The following is a 13,351-nucleotide window of genomic DNA, read 5'->3' as shown; positions in this document are numbered from 1 at the left end:
AGGCAATCAGGTATTAATGTTGAGTCACATGGCAGGTCCCTCCATTAATATTGCTTTTTCAGGAACTTTCCATGCTTTTTCAGCTTCTGTGTTGCTCTAAAAGTACATCAGGAAAAACTGAGTGTGAAGCCCTTAAACTATATCCTGATTCTTTTTTCTCAAAACTGATGACATCAGAATGAACATTTCCAGTAGGTTTGGGGGCATTTCTAGATGAAATCCAGCCAGAATTTTAAATATCATGCATCCAAAAGTGGTGCTGTCACCCTCCGTTTCATTCCTGAATTTCCATTTAGTAATTGAAACTCTTAGAGGCATTGCTATTCTCCAGTCACCCAGATTTGAAATCTCAGTCATTCTCATCAGTCATGTTAATTTCTGTTTGTCCTGCATCTACTCTTTTTAAAACTCTCAATGCAATATTTCAAGCATATAGAAAAGGTCAAAAGAATAACATAATGGACACCCATGTATCCACCAGTAAGCTCAATCAAATGTTTGTGTTTTGCCATTATTACCTAATGCTTTTTAAGAAATAAAAGTACAATTTATATTTGAAGACCTTGCAGATCCACTCCTGATTCCATTTCTTTCCCACTTACCAGTTGTTTCAGTCAATAAATATTTTTCAGGCATTACTAAGTGCCAGGAACTGGTCTAAGAATGGAAGTACATCAGTAAATGAAACAAAAACCCCTGCTTTCATGGAGTTTACACACACAGAAGTATCACCATTCCAATATTTTTCTCACATCTTTTCTCATTTATCCCACTGTGTATATCCAAAAATAGTATACATTGTTGTTTTGCACATTTTCAAACTTTTTCTAAATGGTACTTGTTAACATGCAGTACATATGATCTGCAACTTACCGTATTTGCCACATATTTTGATAATTACCTTGAGACAGGCCACTCTAGTTCACTCATGTTAACTTTTCTACAGCATTCCCTTGTATGGAATACCATAGCTTATTGATCCACTTTCCCTGTTGAAGGACAGTCAGGTTATTTTGCAAGTTTTCACAATTTAAAACAACACTGTAATGAATAGCCTTTCTCCCCAGTATCATATTCATATGGCTTCTTTCCTACTTCCCATACTTGGTACAATGCCTTGTTCCTAGGAGCTCAGCCAATATGTGCTCTCTTGAATTTTCTAGCGTTTTCTAGGGTTGACCAGAAATTTATTAGTGGACTACTTTAGCTTCTAAGGAGAGCTAACCAGACACCCTAGATATCTTCAGAAGAGAACTTACATATTACAAAGATAAAATTAAAATTGTGCCCCATTACTAAAAGATGGGATTGTATTGGAAGAAGTGTAAACGAGGTGAATTGGTGCAAGATATCACTTGTTACCTTTAGCACAAACTTCCCTGAGTCCATCACTCCTTTATTCTTCTTACCAATATAGTAATAATATCTAGAACAGTGCTTCTCAACCCTGGCTGCCCATTAAAAGTACCTGGGAGATTTTAAATCCCACTGACTCTGGGCCTCTTATCACAGCAGTAAAATGAAAATGTCGGGGGTGGGTCCAAGGTATCAGTGCATTTTTAAAAAAAATAGTGTTCCTATTCCAGGACTTACACTGCTCCCCCATTCTTTTTTATTTATTTATTTATTTATTTATTTATTTATTTATTTATTTATTTATTTATTTATTTATTTATTTATGGCTGTGTTGGGTCTTCGTTTCTGTGCGAGGGCTTTCTCTAGTTTCTGCGAGCGGGGGCCACTCTTCATCGCGGTGTGCAGGCCCCTCACCGTCAGTGCATTTTTAAAGTGTTACTTGGGTACAGACAATGTTGAGAACCTCTGAGCTAGGGCAGTGGTGAGCCTCAAATTGTGGGCCACAGCACACTGCTGTGCTGAATTCTCTGCTAAGTGTTGGTCAGTCAATGTGCACAGTTTATCGGGCAAGGTAAAGATTCATATTATTCTTTCTCTAATTGATCACCTTTAGCAGCCTGTCGTTATCTGTATAGAACTGTTTACTGCCCTGTGTACTTATATACTCCCAAAGCTAAGTCCTTCCGGGTTTCACTGATCATGTGGTATTTCTTTGGCGTTAGCTGAATTTTGTTGATACCTCATACCTGCGGAAGGTTAAAAGCCCTTTATTGCTCTACAACATGTCACACAAATCCTCGCTCAACTCAATGTTCTACCTGACAAGTGTTATCATTGTGGCTGTTTTCTCATCAGTAGTAAAAATAAATTGTACACATTTATTGAAGTATACAGTGTTGTCTAATCTCAGGTTCCGGAATGAATACAAGTGGTTTTTTTTTTTTTCATCCTGAAATTTGCTCTTTCTCTATACCAGTGATTACTTTTTAACCTCTTCAAATGTATTCCCCAAACTTTTAATATTCTAAATATACTGTGAATCTTGAAAGGTTCGAAACCACAGTCCGAACGGCTCATATTAGGCTGTAGGAAGAAAAATGAGTCAAAATGTCTATTTTGTCTGCTTTTAGTGTAGGTCAGTGTTTTTCAATCTGAGGTCTTTCCAGGAGTTCAATAATTACCTTTAAGAATTTTACATTTTGTATTTTGATGCCAAGCAAAGTCTTATAATATTTACATAAGCAACGATGGACTATATGGAGTGCTTGCTATATGATAGGCCCTCTGGTAAGTGTTCAACATACATACCTTATTCATCCCCACAACAGCCATGACATAAAGTATTCTCTCCTATTAGAGATGAAGGAAAAGCATAGAACACTTATTAACTCGCCCCAAAATGCACAGCTGACACCTGATGAGGTTGGGATTCAAACCCAAGCCATGTAGTTCCCAGCTTCACCTTGTAGTCAATAGTTTATGCTGCTACTTGAAGTATTAATAGAATGGTATTACTTTGGCACCAATTATTAAGAAAAGAAGATGGGCTTAAATGTAATTGGTTCTTTGTGCCATGTGAAGACCAACTGATGCCACAGCATTTTCTCAAATATGAACTTTGCAGTAGAAGAGAGAAGAGTGATGATTAGAAGTGAGTCATCACAGTTCACCATAGCAAAGACAGGCAGACTCAAAAGAGCCCATACAAGAGCAGTGAGAACCATAATCACATTACAAGTGGCAATTTAATGTCAGCAAAACAGCATCAGGCATCACATTTAATAATTGCTGTTATTTGATTCTTACTGGTTTATGGCTTTTCATTATATTTAAAATTTTAAAATTTATTTAGTTTAGAGGTACATAAGATTGATAAGTAAAACAAATTTATGCCTAATTTTGTCTCTGCATACTTAGCTAATATTTTATTAACAGACTTTAAGTAAAATTATGGTATCCATAATAAATTTGTTTTTCCTTTTAACTGCAGTTAATTTATTACTCAAGTTTAATAAACACTGATGTAGACTTAAAAACAAAAATGCACTAGAGCTCCCACACTTCACACAAGGTCCAGTCCTGGTCACTAGGGTTTAGGGCCCAAAGCCCCATTGTTGCCTTGACCAGCCTTGTTCTCTCTGCCTAGATGTACCTAAACAAATTGTTGGGGGCAGCTGACGGAGCGTCCAATTTTGCCAGGATCTTGACCATTCTTCCATTTTCTTTCCTACCTAGCTGTCCATAGAGCTAGCCCACAATCTCAGGTGACTATACTTTGAAATGAACACCCTTGTATTTGGAAAGAACTTCAACTTCAAAGATATACCAAGGCCTGTACAAAAGATTGACCTCTCTCTTCTACAGAAGACTAAGGAACTGTATAATTTCTGCTTGGAGAAAGGCACCAAAAAATGCAACAGAAATTATAGTAATTGACCTCTCTCTTCTACAGAAGACTAAGGAACTGTATAATTTCTGCCTGGAGAAAGGCACCAAAAGAATGCAACAGAAATTATAGTAATCTTCTCTTATCCTAAAGCTTGCATCTGTCTCTGGGCACATAAAAGATGCATTAACTCATTCATTTACTCATTCATTTCAGAAAAGTTATTAATCAGGCCATGTTCTAGGTACCGAGACCACAAGAATAAACAAGACAATTTCATAGGTCAATTTCATAAGGTGATAATTGCTGGGAAGGAAATAATACACACTAGAGAAAAAAGGAGAGGGAGCTACTTTAGACTGGGTGCTCATGGAAGGTGCCTCTGATAAGGGGAAATTCACTTACAAGACAAGAAAGAAATATTAGAGTACAAATATTAAAAAGAGCAAACACAAAAATAAATTATTGAAAAACCAAAGGAAATTTTTCAAATAACATGAGACAATGCATTGTACAATGCTATCAAATAAATATAACCTAGATAAAATTGATAATTTCCTAGGAAATTAGCAGAGATAGACCAATCTCCATAGAAGAAATAATGTTATCAAAGAGCTTCCCACAAATTTTAAAAAATAAAATAAAAATAAAGCCACCAACCCAGATGTTTCCACAAGAGAATTATATAAAACATTTAAATATCATATAATCCCTGAAATACTTTAAATGGCCCAGAGTACAAAAAGAAAAACAGCTTCAAATATTCAAAATTCTTCTTATAAAGTTAGTATAACATTGATACTAAAACCAGACAAATACTGAAAACATACACACAATACAGACCAATTTCATTTATAAATATTGTTGCAGAAATCTTAAATATTTTGAGGACACAATTTTACAGTACATTAAAAAGTACATCATTACAAAATTATTTTTATTTTAGGAATACAAAGGTGCTCAATATTATTTAAGCAGGAAAATTATACAATCACTCCATAGAGGTCAGGAAGACATTTGACCCCAAAAAAGAAAAAAATCATGTAAAGAATACTCAATTAAATAAGAATTGCTGTATATTCTTTAACCTGATAAATATATATGCCTCAGCAAAAAACCAACATAAGGCAACTCTAGAACAAGAGCAGAATGCTTTCTTTTTCCTTGTTCTTTAATACTGTATTGGAGAGCTTAGCCCATGCAATTAGACAAGATAAAGCAATCAGAAGCATTAAGAATGAGGGATAGAACTATCTCTATATGCAGATGATTTTTTATATTTAGAAAAGTCAAAGTAATTAATGGATAACTACTACTAATGATAAGAAAATTTAGTAAGGTAGTAGGATGTAAAATCAGCATACAGAAATCCATAGCTTTCACATATAAGAACAATAACCAGTTGGAAAATATAATGAAAGAGGAAAACAAAAACAACAAAAAGAAATGTGTAAAATTCTTGAGGAAAACTAGAAAACCCTACTTGAAAGACACAAAAAGAGACTTGAAAAATAGAACTTCCTACCACATTCCTGGATAGAAGGACTCAACATAATAAAAATGTTGATTCTCCCTGAGTTTCCTTCTAAAATTAATGAATACCAATAAAATACCTTCAACTTTCTTCAGGAGCCTAAACAAGTTGACTACAGAGCTCATATAGAAGAAACAAACAAGCCTGAATCTCCAGGAGTATATTGAAAAAGGAGAACAATGAAATGGAGAGCTAACTCTGCCAGCAAGTAAAATGTATTATAAAAATCTCTCTATTTAAAATTGTGGTATTGTACCATAAGAAAAGGATGAGTGGAATAGAATATTGTTGTGACTTTGTTAAATTAACACTTAAGTAGACCCTGGGGTGTGGAATGGTGAGCCATCAACTTTCAACAAAAGATCACAAGGGAAATTAAAATAAGATGTTTATTACTTCTGGACATCCTGGGAAAAGTTCATGGCATGCCTCAAGGGGCCATGCAAGGAAGTCAGGGCTGGGTGCAGGAGAAAGAGCGGTAGGACCTGAGGCACATGCTTTTTTTAGTGTCCTTCGGTGGAGTGCTTTGGAGTGCCTAGGCTAAAGCCAGATTGGTTAATTAAAACCAAAAAGACTGGGGTTTTGGTGAGCTCTGCAGGCTTTTACCTAAGGAGCACAAAATGTAAGTGCCCTGGGAGGTGAGGGACATCACTTTCTATCAAAAGGGACATTGGGGGAGTCATATCAGGAAATTACATTTACTTGTAAATTATCTAGAGCATGCACTGAAGGCTCTAGTGTCAGTTGATGGCCCCTGCAGGCCACATGGCCACACAAAATGGATGCCAAGGCAGCAATATAATGGAGAAGTTTAAACTCTCAACAAATATCTAGAAGTCCTAGTGCATTAGATCCAAGGGTATTAAAGATTTAGTAGTTAATAAAGACAGAATCTCAAACCAGTGAAGTAAAGACAGACTTCTTAAGTGAGTATTAGGACAACTGGACAGTCATTTGAAAAGATAGAATTGTGTATGATCCCATACACCAAGGGAAATTCCAAATGGATTAGATTTCTAAATGTAAATAATGAAGCCAGGTAAGCACTAGAAGAAAATTTTTTTTAAATTCCTTTAAAGCTTAGAAACAGAGAAAATTTTCTTTACTTTCACTCAAAATCCAGGCACAATAAAATAAAAAGTAACATATGGCTAATAAATATTTTAAATAGCATGGAAAAAAATACTATAAGTCAAAAGACAAGTGACAAACTGGGAAAAATTTAACTAATTAAATTCCTGATGAAAGGCCAGTATACCAAATATATAAACATTGTCTAAAAATTAGGAAAGTATCCCTGATTTCAAACTATACAAAGTTATAGTAATCAAACAATATGGTATTGGCATAAAAACAGACACATAGATCAATGGAACAGAACACAGAGCCCAGACATAAAACAATGCATATATGGTCAATTAATTTACAACAAAGGAGCCAAGAATATATAAGGGGGGAAGGACAGTCTCTTCAGTAAATGGTGTTGGGAAAACTGGACATGCAAAAGAATGAAACTGGACCACTATTTTATACCATACACAAAAATAGATTTTAAATGGATTAAATACTTGAACATAAGACCTGAAGCTTCAAAACTCCTAGAAGAAAACATATGCGGTAAGCTCCACAAGTGTGGTGAGGATGTGGAGTAAAGGGAACCCTTGTGTACTACTGGTGGGAAGATAAATTGGTGTGGTCCCTATGGAAAACAGTATGGATTTTCCTTAAAAAATTAAAAATAGAACTACCCTATGATCTAGCAAAATCCACTTCTGGGTATTTATCCAAAAAAAAAATGAAAACATTAACTTGGAAAGATATATACACAGCCATGTTTATTGCAGCATTATTGACAATAGCCAAGATATGGAAACAACCTAAGTGTTCATCAATAGATGAATGGATTAATAAAATGTGATATACGTGTATATATATATATATACACGTATATCATATTTTATTACTCAATAATATTGTATTGCATATTTGAGACTTGCTAGGAGAATAGTTCTTAAAAGTTCTAATTACAAGAAAAAAGTTTTATAACTACATATGGTGACAGATGTTAACTAGACTTGTGGTGATCATTTCACAATACACACAAATACCAAATCAATACATTGTATACCTAAAACTAACATGATTTTTATATATTTATATATTAATATAATTTATACTTCAATAAAATAATTAAATTTTTAATTTAAAATTTTTAATTAAATAAAATGAAAACTAAGAAAAATAAAGACATACAACCAGTTAAAAAATGGAAAAAAATATATGAACAGTGAATAGGGGGAAAATGTAAAGGAAATGTGATCTCAGTCTTAATAAGAGAAATCCAAAATAATAACATTGAAATACCACCATTTACCTATTAGAGTAGCAAGAATTTAAAAACCTGACAGTATATACTGTTAGCATGGCTCTAGGAAGACAGACATTCTCATTGAATATTGAAGAAAATGTGAAATGATACCAACCCTATGGAGAGAAATTTGGCAATTTACAATTGCATATGCATTTATCTTTATCTAGCAATCTCATATCTAGGAATCTATCTCAAAGATATACTGGCAAAAATATACTTAATTTATAATAACATAAGACTGGAAACAATCCAAATGTTTAACATCAGGGGACTGATTAATACATTACGGCATACGCATAAACTATGGTACGTTTGGGAAGCTATAAAAAATGAGAAAAATATTGGGTCTCCCCTGGTGGCGCAGTGGTTAAGAGTCCACCTGCCAGTGCAGGGGACACCAGTTCGAGACCTGATCCGCGGAAGATCCCACATGCTGCAGAGCAACTAAGCCCATGCACCACAACTTATTGAGCCTGCGCTCTAGAGCCTGCGAGCCACAACTACTGAAGCCCACATGCCTAGAACCCACCCTCCACAACAAAAGAAGCCACCACAGTGAGAAGCCTGCTCACCACAACAAAGAGTAGCCCCTGATTGCTGCAACCAGAGAAAGCTGGCGCGCAGCAACAAAGACCCAACCCAGACAAAAATAAATAAATAAAATTTAAAAATAAATAAATAAAAGTTTACAAAATTAAAAAATATATATATCAACATACTTAAATAGAATTATCTCTTGATGTATTTTAAGTGAAATAAGGAAGATGCAAAGGAGAATGTATAACATGCTACCACATGAATAAGAAGGGAACACTCCCGAACTCATATTACAAGGCCAGCATTACTCTGATACCATCACAAAAAGGACACTGCAAGAAAAGAAAACTTAGGCCAATAACCGTGATGAGCATAGATCAACAAAATATTAGCAAACTGAATTCAAAAGCACATTAAAAGGATCAAACCCCATGATCAAGTGGGATTAATCCCTGGGATGCAAGGATGCTTTAACATCTGCAAATAACAGGATGGACCTGGGAGGCATTTTTCTAAGTGAAATAAATCACACTGAGAAAAAAAATACTGAAAAGTATCACTTATATGTGGAATCTGAAAAAAAAATTGAACATGTAGAAACAGAGAGTAAAGTGGTGAATTCTGGTAAGATGAATAAAGTCTGAGGATCTGATGCATAACATGGTAACTATAGTTGATAGCACTGTGTTGCATAGTTGAAATTTGCTAAGAGAGTAGAATTTAAGTGTTCTCACTAAAAACAAAAAACAAAAGAAAAAGAAAAAAAGGTAAGTATGTGAGGTGATGGATATATTTAATACAATGGTGAGAATTTGTTCACAACATATACATTTGTAAAAGCATCTTATTGTATACTTTTAATATATTACAATTTTGTCAATTATACCCCAGTAAAGATAAAAAATAAAATTACTATTTTGTAATCCCTAAAGAAATAATGGATCTAATTAACACATCCATGACTGCGAAAACCAAAGACCAAAGGTTGACAGGGACTTTTAAGATGGATGGATCAGGCTGACAACTCTTGAATGTCATGTCAATCCAAACATAAATGGGATAACCAGACATTATGTATCTCCTATTTTATGAAATAAGAGATAAATAGTCCTATCAAGGAAGTATTCTTGCCAAAAGAAAAAAAATTAACTTGAATCTAACCAAACTTTTAGATCTATCTATTGTTTATAGGAAATAGCAAGGATAGACAAAAAAGTTAAAACACACCATGAGAAAGCAAAAGGTCAGAATATGGGAAAATATGTTAGACAAACACCATGGTTTCTTTATTAAACAAACAGCATGCAGAGGAGGTAGTATGGGGAGAAATGTTACATATTAAGAGCAACATAAGAGGTAAGTAAACCAAATGCCATATGCCAAACTTGTTTGGACCCTTAATAAACAAACCCTCTGTAAAGCATTTTTTAGACAATCAGAAAAATTTGACCATGGACTGAATAGTGTGTGAAATTAAGGGGTTATTGTTCATTTTGTTAGATATGAGACTGACCTTGTGGTTGAGTAAAAGAAAAATATCTTTTTCTGTTAAAGAAATATAATATTTAAAAGGGAAATAGTACAGCTTAAACCCATCCCCACCTCAGAAAATGTGAAGGGATAGTTGAAACGAGATTGGCAAACTGTTTATAGTATCTGAAGCTAGATGATGAGTATATGGGGTATTGTTGTACTAGTCTCTCTCTGTGTTTATATGTTTCAAATTTTCCATAAAAAATATTTTTAGATCTCAAGAAATTCAATGATAGTCTAACCTTGGAATCATGGTGGAAGCACATGAAGGATGATCCCTATGGGAGAAGATTATCAGGCTTTACTGTGTGGGCTTCACAGTCCCCACCAGAAGGAAACATATTTCCCACAGGACCCCAATAAATTTTATGCTAAATATGGGCACTGAGATGTTACTTGGTTAATCCAAAGAAAATAAAATGCCCTCCCAAAATGAGAAGCTTTCTCTTCAATAGTATTGAAAGCATTCTCTAATTCATAAAAACATGTCTTGAAATAGAAATATTCATTTTTCATTTAAAAAATATTTTTAGGGCTTCCCTGGTGGTGCAGTGTTTGAGAATCCACCTGCCGATTCAGGGGACACAGGTTCGAGCCCTGGTCTGGGAGGATCCCACATGCCGTGGAGCGGCTGGGCCCGTGAGCCATGGCCGCTGAGCCTGCACGTCCGGAGCCTGTGCTCCGCAACGGGAGAGGCCACAGCAGTGAGAGGCCTGCATACCACAAAAAATATATATATATTTTTTAATGAATAAAAATATTCATTTTTAATTTCATGTTTAAATATTCATTGATTTAAACATGAAGTGAATCACGCATAGAGAGAAAAAACTCACTGTTACTACTTTTTGCAATAACCTTCTACAACATGAATACAACCATATTCTACCTTAATCTAAAATTGGCACAAATTCTTGAAGTATATCATGATTCCTTTCATGCAAACAGAAATATGGATGCTACACCAACCTGTCCCCTATTTGCTGCTGAGCTTATAATACTTGCATAATAAATTTGAGAGGAAAAAACCAACTCAGTTCAATAGGAACTGAGAATAAACATGCATAATTATATGTGTCCTCATTCTGTCATCTTATAAATATATATAGTATCCAGTCTTATCCACAGCCCATAAAAGATCAATTCCCAAATTATAGAATGTTTATTCTCCATAATTTTTTAGTTAGAGCTACATCATAGCTGATTCATTTGGCTTTTTATTATATGTAAGTTAGTTTCAGAATTTACTATAGTCTTTGACAGTGATAGATGACACTCATAGGAAATCAATGATAGATGAGACCAGTTGCCAAAAAGTGACCATATTATCCAGGAGAATAAAGGATGTAGTCCTCTAAACTGGGAGGCTCCCAGGAATATGTTTTGGCAAGGTGCCTAAGGGGTGGAAATTAATCCACTGGCCAGTGTATTTGTTTCCTAGGACTGCCAGAACTAAAGAGCACACAATGGGTGGCTTAAACAACAGATATTTATTGCCTCTTGGTTCTAGGGGCTACAAGTCCAAGACTGAATAGTCACCAGGGTTGGTTTGTTCCAAGGGCTGTGAGAGAAAATCTGTTCCGTGCCTCTTTCCTTGATTCTGATGGTTTACTGGCAATCTTTGGCATTCCTTGTCTTATGGACACAGCACTCTGGTCTCTACCTTCGTGTTCACATTGTAGTCTCCTGTGTACATCTCTTTACAGGGCATTCTTTTTAGAAAGGTACCAGCCATTTTGGATTAGGGACATACTCTAGTCCAGTATGACCTCCTAACTTATTACATCTGCAATGATCCTATTTCCAAATTCTGAGGTATTGGGGTTGAGGACTCAGCATACCTTTTTGGGGAACACAATTCAATCCATAACAGCCAGAGAGTCAAAAAATAGAAATAGGTCACCGTACCATTTTCTCCAGGTGAGCTAGTAAAAATATGCTTTCTGATTTCATACAAATATGTTGATATTTGTTCTAGCCACAGCAGAAGAAAAGGCCTAAATTATAGCTCTCATGGGGGTCATAATCAGTAGAGCAGTTAGAATATAGCGTGTTTCTTCTGTTCTAACAATGAAATGTAACGGTGAAAGATGAGGTGAAAGTTTATTTTCTCTTCAGTTAACCATCTGAGAATAATCAGTCAAGGGATGACTTGACTATCAGGTACTATCACAGACTCAGGCAAGTAGTTGTGGTACAATGCCTGTTCTCCTCTGACTAGTGTTGAGCCAATACCCCAAGCTTCTAGTTTGCTTATTATCTTGAAACACAGCCAGAAAACAACAACAACAAAACACAGAAAGGAAATTATGCATGCCAAGGTACTTTGAAATTTATGTGGGTGGGTCAATTGCTTAGTATTGGATTGGCTAAAAAGTTCGTTTGGACTTTTCCATACCGTCTTATGGAAAAAGCTGAATGAGTTTTGTGGCTAACCCAATACTTGTAAGTACTTATAGAACTCTGGAATCCATCCAAAGGAAGAGAGTGGTCTTCATTGGCTGTATTTGACAACTCATCAGGTATAAAAAAGCAAAAGGAACTCAAGATTTGAAAACATGAGATGTACAGAAGCAAAGAATTATCTTAAATTCAATTCCAAGAGACAGGTTTACAGCCCATGAAGACAGAAGGGTGAAACCCAATATCACTGGAGACTGAGAACCAAAATTAGTTTCCTTGGTTATAAAATATGTCTTTTACTAGTATAGCAAAGGGAAAATACATTCAAGCACATTTGTGTTATAAGTGAGAGTCTCAAGGAGGAAAAATGCTAATACAAACATAAAACCAAATTGCTATTTATGAAAGCAAAGTTCAGTGCTACATCTCTGACCACCCCTCCCTTGCACTTTAACTACAGCCTTGATAAACTACTTGATATTCCCTCTACCTGGAAGAGTCTACTTCTCTTACACACATGCAAGTACACACACACACACACACACACACACACACACCATTACCTTTCTCCTAGCTAATATCCTTCAGGTCTTAACTTAGATGTTACTTCTTCCAGGAAACCTACTGCAATATCCCCAAGACCATCTATGGTGCCATCTCTAACACCCTAGACTACTGTACTAGCATGGGTCACTCCACACAGAATTGCTTTTTCCATTAAACTCCAAGTTCTTTGATGGTAAGAACTTATGGTGCCTTCATCATTATTATATCTTTAGGGCTTAGTATAATGCCTGCCAAAAAGTATGTAAGTGCTCAGTATAAATTAGCTGAAATGAATGCTTACATTTTACAATACAGAAAGCAAGTCCTGTCATCCAAACATCCCTTATGTTTGGGTGATTACTTACAGAGGTCATTTATATCACTTTCCAACCTTATTTACATGTAATCTACCACCATTCGTTCCAACTCTTAAAAAGAAAGAATGGCTCATTTGTCTACACCTCTCATTAGAGAATAAGGTCCCAAGTGTAAGTATTAATTTACTAAACATTCTATTGAATACTGACAATTTACATAATACTCATTGAAAAATAGAGATGGATCATTCAGTACTTTTTGAAGTCATAGCATCCTTAAAACCAGAGTAGACAGAGTACAACAAATAAAACACAGACACTTTGACATGAGGAGAAAAATCTTCTCCGAAAGAATTCTCCCATCCACC

Source organism: Kogia breviceps, chromosome 2, assembly GCF_026419965.1.
Source record: "Kogia breviceps isolate mKogBre1 chromosome 2, mKogBre1 haplotype 1, whole genome shotgun sequence".
Classification (NCBI taxonomy): Eukaryota; Metazoa; Chordata; class Mammalia; order Artiodactyla; family Physeteridae; genus Kogia; species Kogia breviceps.
This window is presented reverse-complemented; position numbering follows the sequence as displayed.